Source organism: Mus caroli, unplaced genomic scaffold (genome assembly GCF_978045245.1).
Source record: "Mus caroli unplaced genomic scaffold, Mus_caroli_1 scaffold_11, whole genome shotgun sequence".
NCBI classification, from domain to species: domain Eukaryota; kingdom Metazoa; phylum Chordata; class Mammalia; order Rodentia; family Muridae; genus Mus; species Mus caroli.
This window is the reverse complement of record NW_028227266.1, coordinates 48,285,447-48,311,490: the sequence shown is the minus strand read 5'-3', so window position 1 is coordinate 48,311,490 and position 26,044 is coordinate 48,285,447. Positions and strand designations below refer to the sequence as shown.

Genomic DNA, 26,044 nt, shown 5'->3' with positions numbered 1-26,044 from the left:
AAGGTCCCATGCAAGCTGCAGGGGGGGGGAAGAGACATTAGTTGTCTTGTCCAGCACAGACCTGCCGAGCAAGATGTGCTGACCGGTACAAAAACCAGAGAATTTTCAGGAAGGATTTACTGAGGGGAGAACACCCTCCCCTGGAGTGGGTGGTACCTGCCACTGGCAGCCAAGATGTAAAAAGGTCCAAAGAAACTTTGCCTGCCTTTGCTTCCTGCTTCTGAGTGACCAGCATCTGCCTTGTGGCTGCCTCCGCTGCCAGTTTTCACTGACAGCAGAACACAGCTTCTCCAGCCTTCCAGCAGGGTGTGAAGAGCAGCAGCCTCCTAGCAATCCTGCAGGCTTTCAGCACCAGATTGGAACTGCTGAGGAGTGCAGCTTCATGGATGGAGCAGCTACTGGACTCTGTTCCCAGTGTGCAGATGGCCACTTTTAGACTACTCAGTCTTTACTGTGTAAGACGATCAGTGAATCCTATATTCACTCGAGAAGAATAGATAGAACTCTACTTTGTATGGTATTGTGTTTGTGGATTTTGATGGTAAGACAGTCTCAGTGGTCTATCCTTTCCTCAGGGGCAGAGGCTCTCTAATGGCCAAGGTTGAGGACATCTACCTGGGCATCCTTCAAGGCTAAAGGAGTGTTTCTGATCCATTACAGGCTGAATCATGTCACCTCTACCCCAAGTTCCTAACTCTCAGCACATCAGAATGTGATTGTATTTGGAGAATGGTCTTTTAAAGAGATAATTAAGATGAGGAACTGGAGGTGTCCTAATGAAAACTGGATGATGTCTATATAAGAAGAGATCTGGATGCAAGGAGGCATCAGGGACACACACACACACACCCAGACACACACAGAAACACACACACACACATAGACACACACAGAAAAGCAGACACAGAGACACACATAGACACACACACACACACACACACACACACACGCAATATGATGTCACAGTAAGAAGGTCATGACTTGGAAGCTGAGGAGAGGCCTGAGACCAAGTGTGCAACGACTTTGATCGTCTTTGACTTCTAGACTCTACAACTGTGGGAAAGTGAATGTTGTTTAGACCGGCTAGTCTGTGGGGTGTTGCTATAGCAACTCTAATGGGTGAGCATGTGTTCCCTAGCTGTACAGGGGCTCTGCCTGGGGCCCCAGAGTAACAGAATGTGCCTGCTCATCCTCCTTCAGCCGTTGCATTCTCTCCTTGTCCCCAATTCTATCTAAAGCAGGAAGCGGCCATGCTCTCTGTCATCAGGCCGCTTTCTGATGACTGCAGCACCTGCAGCAGCAAACGTGGTCCCAACCCTCCCAGCCTTACCCTCTCCATCATGCCTCTCGTAATCCAGCATCACCAACCTTGCCATAGCCTGCATTTCCCTACCCCCTGGGCTAGAACTTGGGAAGTAGACAGCCCATCAGGAAATGTCCAGGGTTTTCTCTCTTCACCAGTGGCTCTGCTCTTAGGCCCTTTGTACCCCAGGGAGATTCTAGTAAAACTTTGAGGGCAGTAATAAGAGAAAAGTCTTAACATTTGGAGGAAGGGAAGCTGTCTCCAAGACAGATTTTAGGTTCCCCTTTTACTCTGCGTTTGTGGCATTTTCTTGGAGACCTTCCACTCTATCTCTACTTCCCCGTGCTAATTGTTGGGATCGATGCTGTAGCAATTATACGACGCTGACTGCAGCCACCACACATCCCAGGCTTAAGTGTTGCTAACTGTCACTTTCACACTCCCCAGTGTATGGGGTGTAATTATAACTGGTTCACTAGCTTCCCAGGGAAGGAGAAGGATGCTTTTAGCTCGAAAAGGAGAATGGAAATGCATTTTTTCCCTCTAAACTTTCAAGAACACTCCAGGCCTGGAGAGATCCTGGCCTGGAGAGAGAGGACATGACATAGGCTCTCCTCAGGCTCAGCACTCCTGCTGGGAACACGGTTGGGACTCACTCCTAAACATATAGGATCACTGACTTCTCTTCTCATCCATGCTGCCGAGGCCCGCGATCAAACCCAGAGGCAAAGAGACAGAGACAACCCGGGGTCATTGTGATGGCCAACGCCACTGTGGAGCAGGGTGTTGGCAGATATTAAAAGCAGCAGGTGACGTGGGTGGAGCAGCGGGCAGCAGTAACCCAGCTTGGGGCTTGTATTTAGCCGTGTGCATTGTACGAATCACTTCACGATTTCATTTCTGCCACTTCTCAAGTGGAAATAATAAATCCTGTTTGACCTCCTTCAGTTAAACGAAATCCCACAAATATTTAGTCAGTGCCTGCTATGATTTAGTTGCTGGGGGATGTCACAGTGGTGTATAAGTTAGATCTGTCGCCTGCCCCTGTGAGCTTTGATTCTAAGCAGGAGTTAGCAGAGGGGACAAAGCCAGCTCCTGTGCCATTTCTGCACAACCTTCAAGCTAAGGAAAGAGTTTACACTTATACTAGTTTTGAAAAAAAAAGATGGGAAAAGAAAAATATGCAAAATGTAAGATGGAAGGATCTACCAACAGGATTCTGGTCTAGATGTATCCAGTGTGGTGTCCTCTGTGGCTATGGAATGCTTGAAATGTGCCTAGTAATTCAGATCAGTCACAGTTAAAAAAAATCACAATAGAAAGGGAAAAAGAAATCACAAATGGAGTTTCAAAGACTATACGCAAAGACAATGAAACTATCCTCCTTTAAATGGTATGCTAAAATGACAGTGTTCTTGTATCTATGGGGTTAGATGAACAGGAATTAGGAGGGCAGAGGAAGATTGCCACACAAGCCCAGTGACCTGAGTCTGAGCTTTGGAACTCGTGGGTGGCTACATTGGCTCGTGTCTATTATCCTAGTGTCCCTGTGATGAGAATGGAGAACTGGCCAGAAGCTGGTGGTCAGCTAGACTGGAGTTTGCTGTACTGCAGCAGCAACAGAGAGATAGCCTGCCTCCAACCAGGGGAAGGTAAGGTGCATCACTTAAAAAGACCCCCACATACGTACGTGCACCATGACACAAGTGTACCCACATCCAAGTACAAAATAAGTAAATGAAAAACTCGACAGGGAGATTAAGTCGATTGTCCTTGTTTCTTACTTTTTAACAATGTGGCTGTCGGACAATCGGAAGTCACAGTGGTGGCTCGTGTTGGATTTCTGTTGGGTAGTGATGACTGAGGATTAGACTGAGTCTAAACTCAGATCTGCTGCTTATTGGTTTGCTGTCTGTGCAAGTGGTTTAACTAAGCCTCATTTTTTTTTTCTAATATGGGGGCAAGTAACAACAGCTAACCGACAGGTTCTTCTAGGGCTCCAGTGAAGCAATCTGTTGGAATCACTTTGGGACATGTGGGTTGTGATGGGAACATGATCTTTTATTGTGGTCCAGATGCTCCTGAGGACAGAGAGCACCTCCCCTGCTTTATAAACCTGGGAAGGATTCGCATCATTCCCAACTCCAGACCCCAACTTCTCACCTGGTCCCAACATCCTTTGCCTTACCACCTGACCCTCAATTCTGAAGGATATGGGCTGTGACATTTAGACTCTCCTCTCTCTCCTAGGGAATCTACACTTGATCCTGGAGGGAAAAAACCCCAAATACTCATAACTGCACTGGAGAAACCAGGAAATCTGGCCTGATGACCTTGCTATGTGTGGTATTAATTCAGTTATTCAAATGGTAGCAGTGTGAATTGTCAATGTGATGGGATTTGAAATCACCTAGGGGGCTTCTGGGTGTGTCTGTGATGGCATTTCCAAGGAGACGTAACAGAGGTAGGACCACAGATCCTGAGTGTGAGTGGAAGTATCCAGTGGGCTGGGGAGAAGGAGAAAGCTTCCTGACCACAGATGCACTGTGACCTCATCCTCCTGCCTCCATGACCCCCCCCCCCCCATGATAGACTGTAAACCCAAACTAGAAGCAAATAAAAACCAAATCAAACCAAAACCCAAGTCCCTTATTCCTTGAGTCTCTTTGGTCAGGCTTTCTTGTCACTGCGATGAAGAGCATAGCTAATTCAAGAGTTTCTATTTTCCCACTGGGACAAACAGAAGCTTAAGGCACTGCTTTCCCCAGTGTCATCGAGCTGGTGGGTGGCAGAGACCAGGCATGAGGCCATCTTCTATTGTGTTTTTTCTACAGCCCCAGGGGTCATTTGGGTCCTTTGTCCATCTGTGAGTGAGGAGAGAAACATGGCTTGTCAATGTGGGAGGCAGAACTGGATCCTCTCTAGTATCTGGAACAGAGCCTGGCAGGCAGACATGACTATAAAAGATTTGCCGAGTATATCAGAGACACCCTACCAGTCAAAATAGCTCACCTTCTAACTCTTGAGGTCTAACTTGTTCCCTTTTCTGCCTGAATGTCTCCTAGCTCAGGCTGCTCTGTGATGGGTGTGAACATCTCCTAGCTCAGGCGCTTTCTCTCAAGACCTAGCAGATTGCTGCTCTGGAAACAACATAGAGGGCATATTGCTGTCACACCATATTTGTGTGCGCTAATGAACTACATGGTGGAGTAAATATTTCTAGAGACACAAGTTCCTCAGCTAATCTTTTATCTTCCTTGTTGGAGGGAGGGCATCATTATCCCCTTATTCACATATAACACTGCAGGCAGGGGGCTGCTGTGTGCCCCCGAGGTCTCCCTCAAATGCTGAGTTTTCATATGATCAATAAATCCATCTTTGGAACCTGCCCATCTGTATTGAATGTATCCAGGGAGTGGGCTAATTAAACCTTGAATTAGACAGCCCCTTCCTTGGCAGCTTATGGTCTGGCATTTCCCCCTGTGACCCACAGAAACTCTACCCATAGGAAATAAATCCAAACTCAGCTCCTTGAGCACTGAGAGAGCCGATGCCACCATTCATTTTCCTGGTTCGCTCCAGTACTCTCGACCATTTCTTAATCCCATTTTCCCGTGATTATTTCCTCCAGGCTATAGTGTAAGTCCCTAGAAACCTCTGTTGTTAAAATCGGGATCTTCTCCAGGGGTCTCATAGGTCCACTTCATGGTTACAGGCAAGATTCAAGGTGTGTTTATGTGTCCAAGCTGGTAGCAATGCTGGTGAGGTGCTGAAGACGTTTCTGGAATGTCCTTTCTTTGGATAGACTAAAAGACACCAAATAATTAAGGCTCCAGTGCATATACTCCCACTTCCGCTTTGGCTCCCATGTTCTGTCAGTCACCTGACAAACCTGAGGTGGACCTTCTGAACCTACTCCGTCTACAGACTCCTCCCCCTGACATTGGTTATGACAATCAACACCGCTTTGTTTGAATAAATAGATTTGTTACTCTATCCAGACTCTGGGGCTTTAGGCTGCCCATGCCGAAAGGCCTTGTGTTTGTCCCAGTGCTGAGGGCTGTTAACCTGGGCTGTGAATGCCCATGCTCTTGTGGTCTTATGAACAAGAACAAGCTCTCTCTGTTCAAGTCCCCTTTGCAAAGCTTTATCCTCAGTTTTCTTAAGGAAATATCCAGCCTCCCTTCACCTTTTCCTTCTTGCTAAAATGTTACTCAATCTAGGGCAGGATGTGCCAGCAGTAGATAGACCTCAGTGCTCTGGGAGTTCAGGGGAAGGTAGCCCATGTACGGTCATGTGATAGAATTAGATGGGGCCCAATGATGGCTCAGTCAGTGAACTGCTTGTTATATAAAACTGAAAAACTGAGTATATAAAAAGAGCTGACTAGACTTCCTGAAACTCAGCACTTGGAAAACATTAGCTGGAGCATCCCTGGACGAGCCCTGGGGCTCATCTAGCCGAATCTACAAGCTTCTGATTCAGCAAAGGATGCTGTATCCAAAAAATATGGAGGACTGGGGAGATGGTTTAAGGCATAAAGTGCTTGGTACATAAATGTGAGAGTCTGATTTTGGATCCCCAGGACTTTTGTAAGGCCACAGTGCACATGTATAATTCCAGAGTTCCTAGAGTGAGGTGGAAAACAGAGACCCGGAGCACTCAGAGTCTGAAGGCCAGCTAGCCTGGCATTTGCAGTGGTGAGTAACAAGAAACCTAATCTCAAACAAGTTAGAAGGCAAGGACCTACACCTAAGGTTGTCCTCTGATGTCATTTGTGTGTGCCTCTACACACACACACACACACACACACACACGCACACACACACGCACACATACACACACATATGTATACATACATGCATACACCCCCCCACTCCACACACACTAAGAAGGTCAATTAAAGGCACTTGACATCAACTTCTGTCTTCCACATCCATATACATATGTGCATTTATGCCCACAAATACACATGCACACACACACACACACACACACACACACACACACACACAAATGGGTTAGGTAGATCTTGGAGCTGGCTGTGCCATTCAGCAAGCTACACCATGTAAGAGCCTATGCTTCATTCTGTATGAAATGGATGTTAGTGGTGAGGATAAGTCCAAATGCCAAGCCCACAGTGTGTAGCCGAGGGCCTGCTGCACTGTGGGTAGTCAAGCATGTCATCTGGTTGCAGTTTTGTTCTCTCCCATGAGCATTCCGGGTAGTATGGAAGTAAGAGTACGGACTTGGAACCAACTCAGGACCAGGTCTGAGTTAGTATGCTTTGTCTGCTACCAAATAGCTGTGGGATCTTTCATGAGTTACAAATGTTTCTGAATTCAGTGTTGGGAACACAGAGTTCCCCTCCCAATGCTTCTCTTATGGAGTTTGTTGATTGTAGGAAGCCAACTCTAAGATGGCGCCGGTTTCTGGTGTGCCTTTGTCATAAACAACACCACTGCGCAGGCGTAAGCCTGAGTCTGGCGCCAACCCCTCCCAAGCGGGTACATGCTAATTAGGTGACAGTGATTCAACCTATCCCAGGAGGACACGAAGCCTTTCCCTGTGCTGGGGTGCATATAAGCAGACCTCCCTAGGTTCCCGGGGTCCCTGTAGCAGCATCGAGGCATTCCTGCAATAAAGGCTGTTGAGAAGAATCCGACCATGTTGTGTCTTCCTTGCCGGCGAGGTGTGCGCAACAGTTGATAGCGTTACATGATGGGAAGGGTCACAAGCACTTAGGACTATGGATGGTCCATGCTGTGCAGCCCCTGACACTCATCCCTTCCCTTTGCCTTCGTCTTTGTGGGTGAATAATTTGTGACCACAGTGACTGACAGAAAAAAACAACAAACAAACAAACAACCCCAACCTGGATGAACTTACCTGATACAGGGTAAGCTGTGTCCCCCAGCCTGGCATTAGGCACTAGAGCAAAGAACATTGCTGGAGAACTGCCTAGTTTTGGGGAACATGAGATAAATTAGGTTGCATATTTTATTGTGCCTAAATATTGTGCAATCGTTTATCTTTCTTCTTTGAAGGCCGCCAGGGTGGCTGTCCCAACCCCCAAAGCAACGCTTTTCTTTTGTTCATGTTTTATGTGATCTGCTCCTCCAATTTAGGCTTTATTCAAATGAACTTTCTTTAATACAATTTTAATTGTTTTTAATATTTAAATTAATTATAGCCATTTCAGTGGCTCTGTCTTCTCTGTTTCTCTGTTTCATCTCCATAGCAACCTTCTTTACAAAGAAGTGTGTGTGTGTGTGTGTGTGTGTGTGTGTGTGTGTGTGTGTGTGTGTGTGTCTGTATGCTGACTTTAGTTTCCTTTTAAATTCCATATCACCAACCCCAGGGAGAAGGATGTCAGGCATAGAAAACAGAAGTCGATCACTGTTTGGCTCTGTGACAATGTCTGCTCCTCACTGTCCGGCAGCACATCAGAAGGGAGATGTGGAGTTAATGCCAAGACAATTTAGTGAAATGTCTGGAATTAATGAATTAATATTCACTGTTGCCATTGTGTGCTGGACGTGGCTCTTCACCAGTGTTAGCTGATTTGGTCCTTGCGGCCACCTGGTGACCCTGGGGCCCTGATGATTAGCTTAGCTCTCAATTAAAGGCACACAGGTTAAAGGACTTGGCTAAACTACTCAGCTGGTGAGTGGTGTGGCCACACTTTGACTTCAGGTGTTTCTGATGAGAAAGAGCAGGTTCTGGGAGAACAAAGAATACAGCCACATACGAATGAAAGTGCCATTATGAACTCTATTATTTTATACGTTAACCTAAACAATAAAAAAGAAGCAGAAAGACATTGGTTTTATCGACTCTATTTCAAGTAAGTCTCTCTCCTTCCACTCATAGGAGCTCTTGTCATTGTCCTGTCCACTGCGCTGACCCCACATGTCCTCACCATCTTGAGGAAGTCCAGATAAGCCAGTGTGCCCCATCCGTCACCCTTAAAGCTTCTTGTTTTTAAATTTGTTCGTCTAGCTTCCTTGTCTTCTACATTCGCCCAATTCTTTCCCTAGAAACTCTTCAAGGGCAGGCTGGTGTGTCTCCAGCTTTGCCTGCTCTTTGGGACTCAGCATAGTGCTCCTCATACTGATGCTAAATATTGAGTCAAGTTGGAGAAAACGGAAGAAGAAAAAGCAAGGACCTAGTGATTGTACTACAGTGTGTGGATAGTTGTGGGACCACTGCGTTAGTGTGTGAACTGTACTGAAGGTCGCTGTGTTTTACTAAGCTCTGTAGATGCTGCATTTTACGTTCGGGGGTGCATCTAGAAGTGTGGTAAAATTCAACTAGTCCAGTTGTAGAATTATCTAATTTCCTGCATGTGGGGACTTTGAGGCTCCTGCATTTGAAACACCCAAGACTGTCACATGCCATCTCACTGGGGATGGCAATCTTGGTAGCCATACTGCCTGTTTCTGTGTCAACTTGACCTAAGCTAGATTCATCAGAGATGAAGAAGCCTCAGTTGAGGAAATGCCTCCATGAGGTCTAGCTGTAAGCTATTCTCTCAATTACTGATCAATGGGAGAGGGCACAGCCCACTATGGGAGGTGCCATCCTTGGGCGGGTGGTCCTAGGTCCTATAGAAAAACAGGCTGATCAAGCCTGGGGAAGGAAGCAAGCCAGCAAGCGGCTTGGTGTGCTCACCCGCCATGGCCTCTGCATCAGCTGCAGCCTCCAGGGCCCTGCTTGAGCTCTTGTCCTGACTTCCTTTGATGATGATCAGCAATATGGAAAGGGAAGCCAAATAAACTCCTTCCTCCTCAACTTTCTTTTTGGTGATGGGGGTTCATCTCAGCAAAAGAAGCCCCGACTAGGACAGGAGCCTAGTGTGTTTTCATTTGGGAATCCCCAGAGGCCCAAGGTTTTCAGGTTGGGCTGAAAACCCAACGTGGGAGAAGGAAGGCTGTGTGAAAACACACTACCATTTCTGAAGAAGCATGAGCAAGCACACACACACACAGAGAGAGAGAGAGAGAGAGAACACATAAAAGGACACACTAGCATATAAACATAAGCTACACGTGAGTACAAATACGCACCCACACAGAAGCAAACATGGACAGAGACTCTTGTGCTTTTGTTCTGTAGTGTCCCCCACAGGTTGACACGTTGATAGTTTGGTCCCAACTGGGGGCAGTACTTTCAAAATTAGTGCAAAGACCAGAGGTGGAACCAGTTGGAGCAAATAGGTCCCTGGGTTAGACTGGAAATATTATTTTGCCTCTGGCCACCTCCTGTCCTTGTCTTTCACCTTGTCCTCTAGCATATCCACCCAGCCTTGTTGTTCAGATTTACCTCAGGGCCACAGCGGTGGGACCAGCTAACCCTGGACCCAAACCTCAGAGATCATGAGCTAAGCTGTTACTCTCTGGTGATTGTAGTGAGGATAAATGTTAACCTCACACTGATGCTCAGTCACAAGCATAATACAACACTGATGTGTATAGATGCACAGCAGCCCACACAGAATCACAGAAACACTCGCAACAGCAAATACGTGCACACACCAGTCCATTGCGCGAGCACAGGCACACACATTGCACATATATATGTAAACACACTAGCATACTGATATGCACACAATTGAGCATACATATGCACACATACAAATACACAAGCACACACACGATTATACCCATAACCAAACAAGGATAACCTTGGCTACTAGTGAGTTGGAGGCTAGCCAGGGCTCTCTAAGACCCCAAAATTACCAAACACAAATATCCAAAAAGCACAATTCCTTTGCTGAACTTTCATTCTTCCTCGAGAAAGTCTGTCTAAAAGGCTGCTTTGAAAACCTCCTATCCAGGGCTGGGGTGTAGCCGAGGCAGGGAAGGTAGAGAGTAGCCACTCATGATCTTGGGACCTCCTAATAGGCCATCCTGGTATTCTTTGTTGTTGTTGTTCTATGGCGTTTTGTGTGTGTGATGGTTGCACAGGTGCACATGTCTATATGAGTATGTGTGCGCGTGCACGCACATATGGAGGCCAATGTTGGAAGTGTCCTATAACTCTCCACCTTAGCTTTTAGGGATAAGTCTTTCACTGAACCTGAAGCTCACTGTTTTATCTAGACTGGCTGGCTAGAGAGCCTCAGGATCTACCCAGTGCTCATCCACCACTGTGGTTACAGGAGCATGCTCCCATACCCAGGGAGGGATCTGAACTCAGATCCTCTTGCTGTATAGCAAGCACTTTACTTTCTGAGTCATCTTTTTCAGGCCCTCATAGGGAAAATCTTAAAGAACCCTCTCGGGCTCTCAAGTCTCCAGGACATGGGTCTGGCGTCAGGAAACGTATACTGGCAATCAGCTATTCAGAGCACAGTCTCTTGACCTGGTTGGCTTTCCTGGGCAGCCAACATCTATCCAAGAGCCGCCTGTATGGGAGTACATTTGCAGGCAACTCAGGTCCCCCGGGTTTGAATTCTTGACCTCTGTGAGGAGTGCCCAGCCCAGATGGGGCCACCACAGATGGAGCTCAGGATCTACACAGAGCAGCCAGACAGTTAATTTCCGCCATAATTCACAGCTCTGCAGCAGCAGGGCCGTCTGCTCTACTGTATTAATAGAAAACAAGCCCTTTGTTTTGTTGTCTTTGATTTCCGTGCTAGGCTGGAATCTTTGAGGCCTGTTTAAAATTTAATAAGTGTGAATAAAATGAGGAAGAAAAAAATATCCCTTTGGGGCATCTGGTTGTTCTAGACTGGTAATTCCAGCTCTGTATTTCCAGCAGCAGCAGAGAGCTTACCCAGTGGGTGTGGCCTGCACCCACCCTTGTTTCTTCACTCTTCCAACACTCCCTCCTTTGGAGGGCCACGGGTCATGGTTCATGTATGAGCTAATGATGGTCTATTGCATTCACGCGGCAGACTTATTGAGCACTTACTGTATGCCAGGCAGTTTTAAGTGCTAAGGCTGGAGAGAAACAAAAATAAAAACAAAAACACAAACCGAACCCCATGAACTCGCAGACTAGACTTCTGCCATTGCAATCAGCTGCTGGTACCAGGTGCTGGGGACCAATAACAACCTACCGAGGAGCACCACTCCCTAGAGCCTTCTTCAGAAGGAAGAACTTAGTGCAGAGCTGTTGGGAATACTGTTGCAGAGACAGACGGAGGGTCTTCAGCCCCCCAGCGCCCCGTGAAGACTTCGTCTTCAAAGGATCACACCTTGTTTCTGTGCTGTTTGCATCTAGTGACTGGGGGACACATGTAGAAAGGTCACCCTTTTTTGTTCTGACTTGGGGTCTGAGGGTTAACGGAAGGCTCAGAATCCTCAAGAGGGGCAGGCTACACCATAGCTTACCTCCTTCTGGTGTCAATCCTGCTTGCTCCCCCTCCCCCATTGCTGATGATGGATGGCAAAGGCACTCCCTACTGATTCGGGTACACCCTGGGATCAGGCTGGAGATGTGGGGATTACAACCTGAAGCAGGTCTTTAGAGGTTGATATTGTTTAGGGGCATCTTGCTGGACGAAGTGACCTTCAGGCTGAAAGGATCATTCTGCAGACTGCCATGTGTCTCAGGGAAACGGTGTTTCTTCCAAGAGAACCCATATAGTTCAACAGGTAAAGATGTGAGCAAGTATGCCCAGGTAAGGCATAATAAAACAAAGCATGAGGCTAGGGGCTCTTATCAACTACTGTGCGCTTAAGCTTTACTCTAAAGACATCTCCTTGCCATTGAAGGGCTTCATGCACAGAAGGAGGTGACATGTTTGATTTTTTTTAAATTCATATAATCCTGATGAGAGGAGGTAAAGGGGAGGTTTTGGTAAGATAAGAGGGAGGTGACAATGGCCTGACTCAAGGCACGAGGGGGAAGGAGGATGGATTTGAGGCATTACTTAGCAGGAAGAGTCAGTTGGGAGATAAGCCTTGGAGGGGAGGGAAGGAGGCAATGTGGTGTTTGAGTTTCCAGCTTCCATGAACAGGAAGCTGCTGCTACCACTCAGTGAGATAGGGAGCAAGTGGATGAGCTGGCAGTGGGAAGAGGGCCACAGAGAAAGTACATTTAGTTCGGAAGTGCTGGGTTTGATCAACCTTTGAGGTATTCATTCAGCAGATAGCTGGATATGAAGCCTATGAAAACTGGGTATTGATTTCATTATGTACTAGTTATAGTGTATTGATCTGAAAATTTGGTGACTTTAAACAATAAATATTTGTCTTTCACAGTGTCTAGGAATGAGGAACCGGCTCAGTACTCATGGGGTTGCAATCAAAATGCTGGTCAGTCTACGTGCGCTTCAGTGAGATGACCACTGGTGGCCTCCAGGTGATGAAGCAATGCCTGCATCTTCCATCTGACAAAACAATGCCCTTGAAGCATGAGTGAGAAAGGTAGGTGAGGAGGTAGATTCCCAATGAGATGAAATGCTCCTAACCTGAGAGACTGGGAGCCCAGCTTCCCTGGATCCCTTCTCCTCCTATAACCCTTCATTTGTGTAGTGTTTTGAATGAACTATATCCTCTATAGGCTAAGGTATTTGCCACTTGTTTCTCGGTCGGTGGCACTGTTTGGGGAAGTATGGAACGTTGAGGAGGTAGAGCCTTGCTGGAGGAAGTATAGGAAGTATGATACTAGGGTGAGCTTTGAGGTTTTATATCTTAGTCTCATTTTCTGAGCTCTCTTTCTGCTTCCTGTGTGTGTGAGTGTGTGTGAGTGTGTGTGAGTGTGTGAGTGTGTGTGTGTGTGTGAGTGTGTGTGTGTGTGTGTGTGTGTGTGAAATGTGATTCTTCTGCTTTCTGACTGCCTGGCTGGCCTGACACTGCCATTGCCATGCTCGCCTGCCATGGGAGACCCTGCCCCTTTATAACCAGAGCTAAAATAGTCACTTTTGTTTTCAGAGTTGCTTTAGTTGTGATATTTTATCACCGTAACAGAGAATGAATACAATGTATCCAAATCCAAATCCAAATTTTGCCCTGTGGCTTGGCACAAATATTTAGCTAAGTCTCAGGATCCTTTGAAAAAAAAAAAAAAAACCACTAGCAACCGGTACATATGCCCAAGGCACATGTGCAAGGCACTGGGAAACTTAGTGTCTTTTTGGGCTGTGGCGGAGTAAGTTTTCCTGTTCTGTTTCGCTTTGGCTGTGCACCAGGCATGTCCCTCCTTTGACTGTACCTGGGCAGGAGGGTGAACTTACCAACCACATCGCACAGTGACTGTCACAGAATACCATGCAGCACAGCTCCAGCCAGAAGACAATGTTTCCCGGCAGCCTTATAATTTAAAAACAAACCAGTGTGCTGTCATCTCAAAAGTCTGAATTGTTTGGCCTGGACAGGAACTGTCTGAAGGCAACCAGCTTGGTCTAGCTGGGGGGGGAGGCTTGCTCCCTGCTAATACAAGATGCCTTTGAATCCTAAGTCCTTGCAGTTTTATGGCAGGATATAAATTCCACATGGGGGTGGATTGTTATTATTATTATTTTTTATGGTTCCCTTTCTTGATGCTTGAATTCTGAATTTCATTCCTCCCTAAAGAGGAGCTGGAATCAGCCAGCCATCCTCCTCGTCAAAGTTATGGGTAATTTGACCTGCCATTTAGCTATTTCCTGGGGCTGGTTGAGTGGTTCTTTGGGCTGTTGCTGCCTGGAAGACAACATGAGGTGTGTTATCGCCCATGCAGATGAGGAGAGCATCAGGACCGCTGGCTTGAGAGTCGTTATCCTTGTGAATGTTAATTTCTCATCCACTGGACTGCTGAAGCTTTTGCCTAGTCTACAAGTCCTAAGTGGGGTATGGGCTCCTCCCCCTAAGTGATGGATTTGATTTTAATGAGCCAGGGGGCTAACAGACAAACCAAGGAGAGAATAGAGCACCAGGAACATCACACACAGAGAAATTTCCTGAAGTTTGGGTAAGTTCCATGGATCTCTTATGAGCATGTACTGATAGCATGAGATGACCCTGGAGCACACTCTCCACTGTGATTATTTGACAGACATTGAACCCCTGGAGTGTGATGGATGCAGGGCTAGAGACCAAGCTTTTCTGCGCAGAGCCAAAATGGACATTTGTCAGATTATTAAAAGAGTGTGGGAAATGCCAGAACCATGTGCATAGCTCAGTGTTTTGTTGGAGCCTGGGTGGGGATAGGACAGATTGAACATAGTTGCTGATATTTGCCAAATTCCTACCAGTCACATTGGACGCTTCCATTTATAGATGGCAGAGCTGGGGTTTAGAGAGCCTGTTTCATGGGTGACGGGGCATAGGAAGTATGATGGTTGATATTGATTGTCAATTTGATGTGATCTAGAATCACCTAGGACCCAAGAACCTCATTATGTCTACAGCAACCTGCTCACCTTTGGAACTGACCTGACTGGGGTGACCAGGAATGAAGAAAGGACAGACACACTACAGAAAAGTTGTATTGGGTCAGCCATGGGCTGATGTTGATGTAAGCAGGGCTCCAGCAGTTGTGACTGAATGAAGACTCAGTTTAGAGCTAATCTCAGTAGGGGTATCTGGAGGGGTCTCTGGAGGGGAACAGTCTCAAACTGCAGTCTCCTAGGCAGAGGAAGCTGTGGTAGGTATTTTCTGCACACACTGTCAACACACATGCCGCAGTAGGAGCAGGGGAAGGTCTTGCCATTCCCATGAGTCTGAGGCATTGGTGTCCTTGACATGGCTGTGTTCATGGTTTGCATGCTTGTTCATACACAAACACACCTGGGAGGGGTTGGCTAGATAGGTTCATTGAGGTGAGAAGATTAACTATTAGCTATTAGGTATGGATGCCACCATTCCATGGGCTGGGGTCCTGGACTGAATACACTTCCTGGTGGAAGTGGCTTATTACGTGTAGATTTGTGCTACCAGACCCCTCCCAGCTTCTCTTGAATCCAAGGATAAAATACACACACAGACACACACAGACATACACAGACACACACAGACACACACAGACACACAGACACACAGACACACAGACACACAGACGCACACGCACACGCACACACACACACACACACACACACACACACACACACAGAGTTTGTTCCTTTTTAACTTGCCTTAGGACACAATTGCTGGGCATTACTATCTCCCACCTGGAAAAGCATGCCCTTAATAATATTTTTATCTCTGCTCCTCCTACCTTCCCTAAACTTCAGTGGCTGGTACCACCTAGCCCCTGTCAATCATCCCTGGACAGCTACCTGTAGCAGTGGCCACAGGCTCCAGCTCCTCCTGAGACTTCACATGACTGCTGGTTTCTTCTCCCTCCAAAGCACCACAGACAAATCCTCTCCTTCCTTGTGAAGTCCCGCCTGTACCTTCTACCCAGCAATTGCCATCCCCCCATCCCCTGGCTTTCTTTACTGACAGATCAAGAACCAATTGGGAAACAGGACCATCGTATCAAAATAGCCCCTGTCAGTGGCCTGGTGACTAATATCCACTAACATCTGCTTCCTGGCTATGGATGCAATGTCCAGTCTTCTCAAGATCTTGCTGCCTTGACTTTCCAAGATGGAGTACATCACCTTAGATTATGAGCAGAAGCAAACCTCTTCCCTCTTACATTGCTTCTTGTCAGTGTAGATGTCACAGTCATGAGGAAAGCGACTAACACAGGAAGTAAGAAGTAGGGGGAGGGGATCCCAAGCCAGGTCTTGAAAGTGTGGTCCTTCTTTTACTCTAGGAGGCTCTAGAAGAGGCTCCTGGGCCCTTAGTGTCAGCAGGTGGTATTACCTGAGGGGCATGTGGGATTGGCATCCACCTAGGCTATGTGGGATTGGACTTGACCTTGGTTCCCACTGCTACTGCCCTTCCTCTCGCCAGCCAGATGCCTCAGCAGGAGACTGCAAATTGGTGAAATTTTAATTGAGGAGTATGCTGAGGTTGGAACCAGCTGGAAAGGAGCAAGCTAAGAGACCGTCTTTGGGCTGGAGCTAAGTACAAGCCTTGCTCCAGTGCTTAATTTCCACCCCCACCAGCTTGTTGTTGACTCTGAAGAAACCAGGCTCCCCGGAGGATGTGTCTTTGGCTGGAGAAATAGAGTTTCTCTTCAGTTTGTCTTCTGTGTAAATAAAAGGAACATGAAGCACAAATGTTACTCTGGTTCTTATTGATTAAAGTCCTAACAAGTTAAACAGCTTTACAGTGAGGCAGCTTAGTCTCTCATGGCTGCCATGCAGCTAATCACGGGGAGGCTGTGAGCTAAGCTTGCCTTGGTCCTAGCTCCCCATGGATACTCCCCTCCTCCTCCTCTGGCTTTCTTTGCAAGCCTACATCTTTCTCTTCATTTATTCCTCCCTCCTTTAAAATAAAAATTCCTCAAGTATTGGCCTCTTGTTCGGATTTTTATTTGGGTTCCTACATCAAATAGAGCCAACACACACCCCACAAGCTCCAAGAATTTACAACTGGGTGACTACATGTGGGTATTTCATGTTGTTCAATTTATGCTGGTGGCTGGTGACATTTACCCTTCTGAGTTTCTAGCCTATGGGTTGCCTAAAGACAAGCAGGTCTGTTGTTGTCACACAGAAAGGTCTGAGAAAAGGAAGACAATGCTTTTTAGGGCCTATGCTCTTAGGAATACCTGGCAGAACTCAGGGGTCCGTTTGCACGGAATATGTTAAATTGCCAGACCTTATTGGATACCTAGCATTGCAGAATGTTTGGCTTCTACCGAATAAATGTTGCTGTCACTGAACTACTCCTTGCTGTATCCTTACATTGTCAAGTTGAAATTCAGTGACTAATCCTTGGATTCCATTTGTAGCTGTCACCTTTGTTGTCTTATTCAGAATCTATCTGCTATCATGGGACCGTGTAGTCTATTTCTTGGGTATAGAGCATTTTATTCAATCATGCAGCAGTTCACCTATACCCCTCAAATGCCTACATTAGAAACTCCATTCTAGAGCCTTGGTGGTGCACAGATAAACACTGTGCTTGTCTTTAGGTGGACCATAGATCAGGAACTCAGAAGGGCAGTGAACATGCAGTATTAGGAAGAACTCTGGGGCTAGTGGGGTACTCTGGTTTATGGGTGTCACTGTTCATGGAGAGTTTCAGAAGCAGGGAGGGACATTCAAGCTGAGCTGGAGGAGGTGTGGGAACTAGCAAGATGAAGGGATATTGGATGGAAAAGAGTGGAGTAGGTAGAAGACGCAGTGTTTTCCAAGTCTAAGCATGGAAAAAGAGGACAAGGGCTTAGTGGAGGGTGGGGAGGGCAGACTAATGTGTTTCAAACAAACAGACAGAGCAAAAGGAATGGGTTTCTATGGCTACCCACTTTGATTTTTGGTAGCTTTGAGTCAGAAATTTGTTCCTGACAGCTCTTCTTTTAATATATCTATGGATTTTAACCTAACCATCTGTGGCATTTATTCTCATATGATGAAAAGTCTATGAGAGTCTCACACACACACACACACACACACACACACACACACACACAAACCACAAACACACACATGTACATCCATACACAAACATGCACATACACACATACAAGCACATACACACACCTATACATATATACAAATATACTCATGTATATACACATATACATACACATACACACATACAAACACATACACATACTTACACATCTATACACATACACACATGTATACACACACACACACACACACACACACCATAAGAGTATTTTCTTCATTTTCATATCTGAAGAAGACTTTAAAAAAAACAAGCAAAATAGATTTGAAAGATCTGAATGACACCTTGTTTGTTGTCTGCTCTCTCTCTCTCTCTCTCTCTCTCTCTCACACACACACACACACACCATACAAACACACACACACACACACACCATACAAACACACACATACACATACATCCATATACAAACAGGAACACACACACATAAAAGCACATACATACACATACAAATGAGTATATACATGAGTATATACAAATATACTCATACAAATATACTCATGTATGCATATACCTACACACATACAAGCACATACACACACCTACACATATATACACATACACACACACACATACATACCATACAAACACACACATACATCCATACACAAACACGCACATACACACATATAAGCACATGCATACACCTACATATATGAACAAATATACTCATGTATACACACACATACACATATACAAGCACATACACATCTATACACATACACACATGTATACACCACCCCCCCAACACACACACCTTTTTCCTAGCTCTGTTGTCCCTGCTCAGGGTTTTTTTGTAAGTAGGATTTTCCTTGATTCCTGTATCTCCCTGACAAACTATGTATTCCAGAAGGGATAGGACCATGACTGATTCCCTTGGGGGCTCTGTGCAGAGCCTAGCACACAGCAGGTACTCACTTGCTACTTTGTCTTTGTGCAGCAAATGGATAAATGACTTATGTGCTAATCATCAATGAATCCAACATCACCGTGAAGCAGAGAGACAAGCAGGCAAGCCAGAGGAGACACAGCATGACCTGTCATGCTTGTTGTAGGAAATTGAGGGTCTTCCAGTGTTGCTTATTTCATGGATGCTGTGGTTATGTTTCTCAATATGTATTTCTTTCCTCCAAATTATAGTAATTCTCCTGGTTGCATAATACTTGACTTACACAAATTTAATACCAGGAGAAATGGTTGCATAAGTATTATAATTAGATCTTTAAAGTTCTAGGAAAGTTTGCATCAGCAGCCATCAAAGCCGTTCAGTGTGATACATCCCTCAACAGAGAAATGAGAGACTGGAAATATCACCATAAAGGAAGGCGTCTGTCTTGTGTTCTGTGTTTCTGTTATTTTGATGTGCCATGTTGTCTCATTTTTTACTCTAGTAATTACATTATATATTGGTAGACAGCCTCCTGGCAAGTCTCCACTGATCACTGCCTCTTGATATCATGCTATTTTCTGATAATCACCTATCTTGAAAAAGGACTGGACTTTTTGTCACACTGTTAACTAATAGGATACAGCAAAAGTGTTAACAATAGCTTAGGTCATAGAAGCAAGATGGTGGTTCTGTCTGAAGCCTCCTTATCTTATTGTCTAAGTCCTGCCATGCTTTGAGCTACCCAGTGGAGAAATTCCGTTTGCAGGGAGCTGGAGGACCCACCTAACCAGCAGCAGGCAAACAACAGAGGACCTCATGCTTCAGTAGTTCAGGAAATGTGGATTCTACCAACAACCATGTGAGGAAGCTTGAATGGAATCTCCCCCAATCTAGCTTTACAATGGGATCATAGCATCCACTGATTTCAGTCTCTTGAGAGACCTGAGGCAGAGATATCCAGAAAACCCAAATTGAGATTTTGGGCCCAAAGGCATGGATTCACAGTAAGAGATTCTTTGTTTTTGTTTTATGTCTTAATACAGGATAGTGATATATATATATATATATATATATATATATATATATATATATTCCAAATGTAAGTTTTGTTTCCATCAGTGAGTGATACTGTAAAAATATCTAAAGATGGACTACTTTATCTTGTCAGGAGATGAAGGCAGAGGAGAGTTATAGAAAACCTAAGTTGATATAGATGGCTAGTAGAAATATGAGCCTCTAGTACTCAGGGCCTCAAAGCAAGTTAGAAATACATCATGGGACCTGGAGGAAGGGTAATCTTTGTTAGGCCATGCAGAAGCTATTAACATTTTGCCCAACATAATATGAAAAGTAGGAGATTGCCTAAAGGACGGTGTAATCTGGCTAAGGAGATTCCCAGGCAGCTGAAGGTGCTGCCCGGTTCATCTTTCTTTTAGTAAAATTAAAAAGAGAAGAGAGATAAATTGAAGTATCAATGGACAGACCGATGGACAGAAAGAAGCCAGGACTTAGTGAACCTGAAAACTAGTTCTGTCTCCGAATGGCAAACCATGCTATGGTTTCAGAAATAACTTCTGAACAAAACAAAACCCAGGTCATTGCTAATGTTGTCTCCCAGTTGAACCTTCAGATAAGACTAACAGCCACAGGGACAACCTGCTGGATCCTTGTGAGAAACTTGAGGCTGGCAGCTAAGCCGTGTCTAGATAGTGAGTCCTGCTAAGAGTTAGTATTTGTTGTTTTAAGTTGTAAAATTTCGGGGTGATTTGTTGTTCAGCAGTAGATAATTAATGTAATTGTTAAAAAGTTCAAGCATGATTATTACAGTTGTTGTCATACAAACAGAAAAGTGCCCATAAGCCACTATAGTCAGGTGACACAGTCAATGATCCAAGGGGTGGATAGTGGCACTGTGGAATTGAAATCAAGGATCAAGTAAAAGTTAATAGACCGAATGCTGGAGCCCCAGGAAACCCAAGCAGTCCAAAGGGAAAGACCTAACAAAACCAGTATCAGCAGCTCTGCAAGGATAATACCAACAGTATATATTGATTATATACTTACTGCACAAACCAAGGCCCTGGAATAGAGCAAAAAGGGTGGGAAATGCTGAGCTAAGCAAAAGGTCTCAAAGAACCCCAACGCTCAAAATGTGGGAAGAGAGGGATAAAGAAGTCAGATGGGGAAGAGGATCTTGTAAAACCTCCCCAGGATGAATGACTTGAGTTTTTATGATTATCATACTGGGAGAAAGATGCAGCTACCCCAAGGCACATCATGACAAGACTGTAGAACGTTAAAGGCAGCTATGTTGGAAGCTAGACAGTGATGGAACGATGCTTTCAAAATCCAAGGGGAGAGAAATTTCCAACACAAACTATCGCCAAACAGCTAATCATGAGCCTGGAGAGAGATATTTTAAGACTTTGATATTTCAGGCAGTTTGTTTGCTATGTCTAACCTTGTTGATGCACTATACCAAGGTGAGAGGTCAAGGCCAAGACAAAGAATGATGTATCTGAGGGATCCCCTTGAACAGAAGCCTGAGGTGCAGGAAATACTCAGTACTTCTGGGAAAAGAAGTTCCCCAAGTGACTGTTGTGTAGCTGGCCTTGAGAGTACCTAGTCTGGAGCAGAGTGCATCTCAAGAGATCATCTCCAATCAGAGTTGATGGGATCCCTAGGGTGTTTGGCTGTTCAGGGAAGAGATTTACATAAAGGGTGTGTGTCTGGAGCTAAACTGGTGATAAGTATATAGGAGCAAAGAAGGCCATTATTAAACACGGGGGAAAACATGTAAGAATAGAAGAGCAATAAAAATACAGAAGTGATTTGCTATGAAGAGAAACTGTAAGCTGATCTGAACAACTTTGCTTTGTGGCGTTATGGGGATATGGGGATGTAAGGTGGTATTCAAGTGATAGGGGAGGAAGGGGCAGACTTACATTGTCACCGTCCAGGTATGCCAATAAAATACAACCTTTTTTTTTTTTTTAAAGTAGAGACACAAGCATGTTATTTTCTGACATAGAAAGAGAAAGCCAGGATAGAGAATGGAAAGTGCTTACCTCCAGGGATCGAGGGAGGGAATGGAGATTATGGTGGTAGCAGGGGACATACTGATTTTAATATTCAGCTTTGTAGAATGATTTCCTCCTTAAATGGCACACATATACATCTTTGGTAAAAAATAGACTAAGTTGCAAAATGGAAAATAAACCAGGTGGAAGCAAAAAAACAAAAAAGAGACTAGTTTATAAATAGTGGGGCATTGAGCATTGATTTAGCATGAAAGTATATTTTAAAACTATGAAACTTCCTTTTCATTTTGCAAGAAATATATTTTTCCTGCTTGAATTGAGAAAATGATTTTGGATAGCCAAGACTGTATGAAGGACCTTATTAAAGGTAGTATTGTTTTGCTGTTTTTCTGAGACAGGGTTTCTGGCTGTCCTGGAACTCTCTCTGTTGACCAGGCTGGACTTGAACTGAGACCCACCTGCCTCTGATTTCTGAGTGCTGAGATTAAAGGCATATTTCATTACTGCCTGGCTAGAAAAAGTTTTTGACCTGGGGAAAAATATGGGAGAACTTTCTAGTCTAGAACAAAGGGCTGAATGTTCTGGAATATCTGACCCTTGGCAGAATGTTGTCAAGGGAGACTTTAATCTTCCTTTGAGAGAATGCTTCAAAGTGATTACTCTCATATCTCAAAACCAATTTAAGATGCTTATTTATTCAGCATCTAATGTGTGCCAAGTGTTACCAAAAGCTCTGGCATTAACTATTGATGGCTAATATTGATTACCAACTTGACAGAGTCTAGAATCACTGAAGAGACAAGCATCTAGGCATACCTGTGAGGAATTATCATTATGGGGCTAATGAAGAGAGGCGGGGGAGATGGGTCCTGAGAGTGGACTCTGAACTGTATCAAAAGGAGAAAGTTAGCCAGTCAAGAGCATCCATTGCTTTCTGCTCCCCAGCTGTGAACATATTATGACCAGCCCCCTCAAGGCCCTGCTGCTATGCCTTTGTAGCCACTATATCTTCTTAGACTATGAGCCAAGAACAAACCCTTCCTACCTGAAGTTGCATTTGTCAGGGTATTTTATCACAGAAAGAGGAATTCTTAGTCAACTAAGATCAAAGCCCTGATAAATGTAGGTGAGGAGTTTGAAGCTCAGAAAACCTAACCAGTACCACGTCACTAGACAAGTAGATGGTACTGTGTGATTATGACTAATGCTGTCTGACCGCAAAACAATTCCATTCTGTGACAACTGTATATGGTACAAGTCTGTGGACTTATTGAAGTCTAGGATAATGGACTCCTACCTCTAACATTACGAAAGATCATTCATACAGAAGATGGAGCAATGGCCCAGTTAGCAGGTTACTAGATTTCAATATCTGCTCCTAAGATGCTTGTGGCTCTGGTACAAGTTCATTTCTCTGAGTCACCTTCAAAACAAGGAGGTGGTACCAAATGTCTCACCATTTCTTCTCTTTCTGAACATCTGGTGAAGCTGGAACAGATCCCAGATGCACAGGAAATGTGGCGTCGACATAAGAAGTCAGGGACAGTGACACTAGAGTCAGCACCTTCAGCTCTGCTTGTGTTTTTAGGCCATTGACACAGCTCAGCAGAGGCTGGTAAATGTTTGAGGAAGAACAGCGGTAGTGTGTTCTCGATTGGCTGTTCTCCGCAAAGTCTCTGGCATCTCGGTAACAGAAAGACCATTGAGTCTTCATGAGAAGGTTTTTACAAGACTCCTGCTTTGTCACGTCTATCCATTCACCTCTGCTCATATTTATTCAGTGAGTATTGATCATAAACATATTATGTGTTGGGCACTGCTAGGAGACACAGTGATGGATAGCATACTGTCTTTGCATTTTGGAGAAGAGGCTCATTAGCAAATGACTGTGATGGAATGTTGAGTTTGACTATCAAATAAATCTACTTAGATCATGACATTTGCAGGAAAATGGATGAACCAGAAACCATCATGTTGAACAAAATAAACCAGACTCAGAAAGACAGATATCACACATTCTCATATCTGTGGAATGTAGAAAAAAAAAAACCCCACACACAAAAGACATGAAAGCAGAAGAGAGATTATTAGGGAAAAGAAAAGAGACCATGAAGAGCAGGTCTTGTCTAAGAGGAAAATGAAAGGTGAATATGATCCAAGTATGTTATACACATGTATTAAACAGCCACAATGAAACCAATTATTACCCAAATTAATATATAATGGTACAACTGTTTACAAAGATTAAAAAAGAGAAATCTGCCTAGGGCATAGTCATGACAGAGGGGGTACCCAGAGAAGGTATCCATTCATCTTGACAAAGGAATTGATGCTTACAGGTAGAATTAGAGCCAGGATAAGCACTGTAGCTAAAGGTAGGTGGCCTGGAACAGCAGGTCATGTTCAGAAAGCAAGACAGTGGGGCTGTGCCTCTACATGATGGAGAGCCATCTTCCGAGGAGGAACACATTTAGATTCTGTGGACATGAGGAGACATCAAAGGGCTTGGGTTCTCACCACGGAATAAAGGCTCAGAGAGCCAGACTTGCTGGAGGCCATCTGTAGAAGGGAAAAGGCTGAAAAGGTTCAGGGAGTGAGCATGGAGACTGAATCACATTTTGGTAGGAGCTGATAATGGAGAGGTAGAACCGGGCAAGTGGGATTCAGTGGTGTCAGCTATCCAGGGCATCACCCACAGTGGATGCTAGAGCTGCCAGTCTATGGTCTTGCTGCTGCTGCTGCTGCTGGGTTTTGCTTAGGGTCCCAGGTGGCATGAGACAGGCTTTATTACTGGAAGAATAAGACTCGAGAGCTTTCCTGCCCACGTGGCTTGGGGATGGATGCCGCAAAAGTCTTCCTCTGATGCAAAGTTATTGATCACTAAGGACCCTTTTCTTGGCCATGAAGTGGAGATGATGATAACCACCATGTCTGGTTCTTGGGATTCTACTGAGGAGAACCAAAAATGAAGAGATACGGGGGAGACAGTAGAAATTGAAAATAACTCTGGTCTTTACATCTCAATCTACTGTCTCCCCCATATCTCTCCATTTTTTGGTCATCATTGGCTACAGTGTAAGTTTAAGCTAGCCTGAGCTACAAAACATGGTGTTTCAGGGGGTGGGGGAAAGCACATGGGTATGGGTTTCTTCAGAAAGTCATGCTGCCACCAGTTGACACAGTGTGGTGGAATTCTGCATAGTCAGATGCCATCATCTATATTGTGATAAACTGTAGTAGCAGACAGGACTATCACTGTCATCTCCACCATGGGTAAAATCTCTCCTTGAGACAGAAAGATATATAAGAAGAATTGCAGAATGTCCTTCCAACCAGAACATTAGGATTAAGCATCTTAATAAGTTGACAATGAAATCCAGGCTTCTTGGTAAGAACTCGGGTAGATGGCTTTTGTATCTATTTCACATTAAAATTTAATGGCCATTGAATTATGTTGCAGGTACTAACAGTTTCCAAATCAGTTAGGCAGGAACAACGCGTCTCTAGACATCAAGTCAGTAGCTGCTCTGTAACTAGGTCTCTGTGGTCTCGCTTGGTCCCTTCCTACAGGGCATCGGGACCACCTCAAATCCCAAGCACAGATTTGCAAGGGTAGCACATGAGATGAAAGTCTCTGCCAATGGAAGGAATCCATCCGTCAAAGACTCCCAGATACGGAGGTAATTTCTAGCAAAGGTTTTTTGTGGCATTAATTTGTTTTACTCTGACAACTTGATTAATCAGTTTTATTGTGACAACTTGTTTTGCTGCTATGCTGCCTAATCAGGGAGCTGTCACCAAAATACTTTATGGCTTCCCTATTTTCCATCACAAATCAAAAACTCCAGCAACAGCTCACCAACATAAGAAGCAGCGATAATTAAAATGCATTCCGGCAGAATTAGGAGACATTCAGTTGGGTGATGCTATTAGGAGAGATTGCACTTGCAGAGAAAGGGACAGTCAGCCGGGACTCTTTCTAACTAATCATGCAGATCTCCTGGAGAATCCCAAAGTGCCACACCTGTGTGAAAGTTCAGGGTGGGAGAGGAGGGTTGAGCACACACCTCTGCTGGATGGATGCCCAGGGCTTGGCTGCTGGATCCGTACAAAGCCATGCCTCTGCCCCTAGGCACTCATTAGAAGCAGGTCCATTAGGATTCAGCCAACCAGCAATGGGAAGTGGAAGAATTTGGGCAGGAACAGAGAGTACTGGGACAGCAGAGTTCAGGATGCTCATATCCTTACATCAGCATACTCTCTGTAGCTGGGCTTGGAGGAAAGGAAGGGGAAGGAAAGAATGTCGTAGAGTTTGGGTAGGGCAAGGGGAAGGGGTCAAGGTGTGCAT

General features: G+C 44.9%; 1 long non-coding RNA gene across 2 annotated transcripts in view; it reads left to right on the top strand.

Moving 5' to 3' along the window:
- Positions 1 to 26,044, top strand: part of LOC147002009 (uncharacterized) — an 84,568-nt gene that overhangs the window by 47,728 nt on the left and 10,796 nt on the right. The window contains exons 3-5 of one of the 2 annotated variants that reach the window (XR_015044531.1): positions 12,517 to 12,681; positions 13,976 to 14,206; positions 25,267 to 25,376. This is a non-coding gene — a long non-coding RNA (uncharacterized LOC147002009). Of the gene's footprint in view, positions 1 to 12,516; positions 12,682 to 13,975; positions 14,207 to 14,608; positions 15,203 to 25,266; positions 25,377 to 26,044 lie in introns of those variants that run through there. The other variant, XR_015044532.1, reaches the window with a different exon arrangement.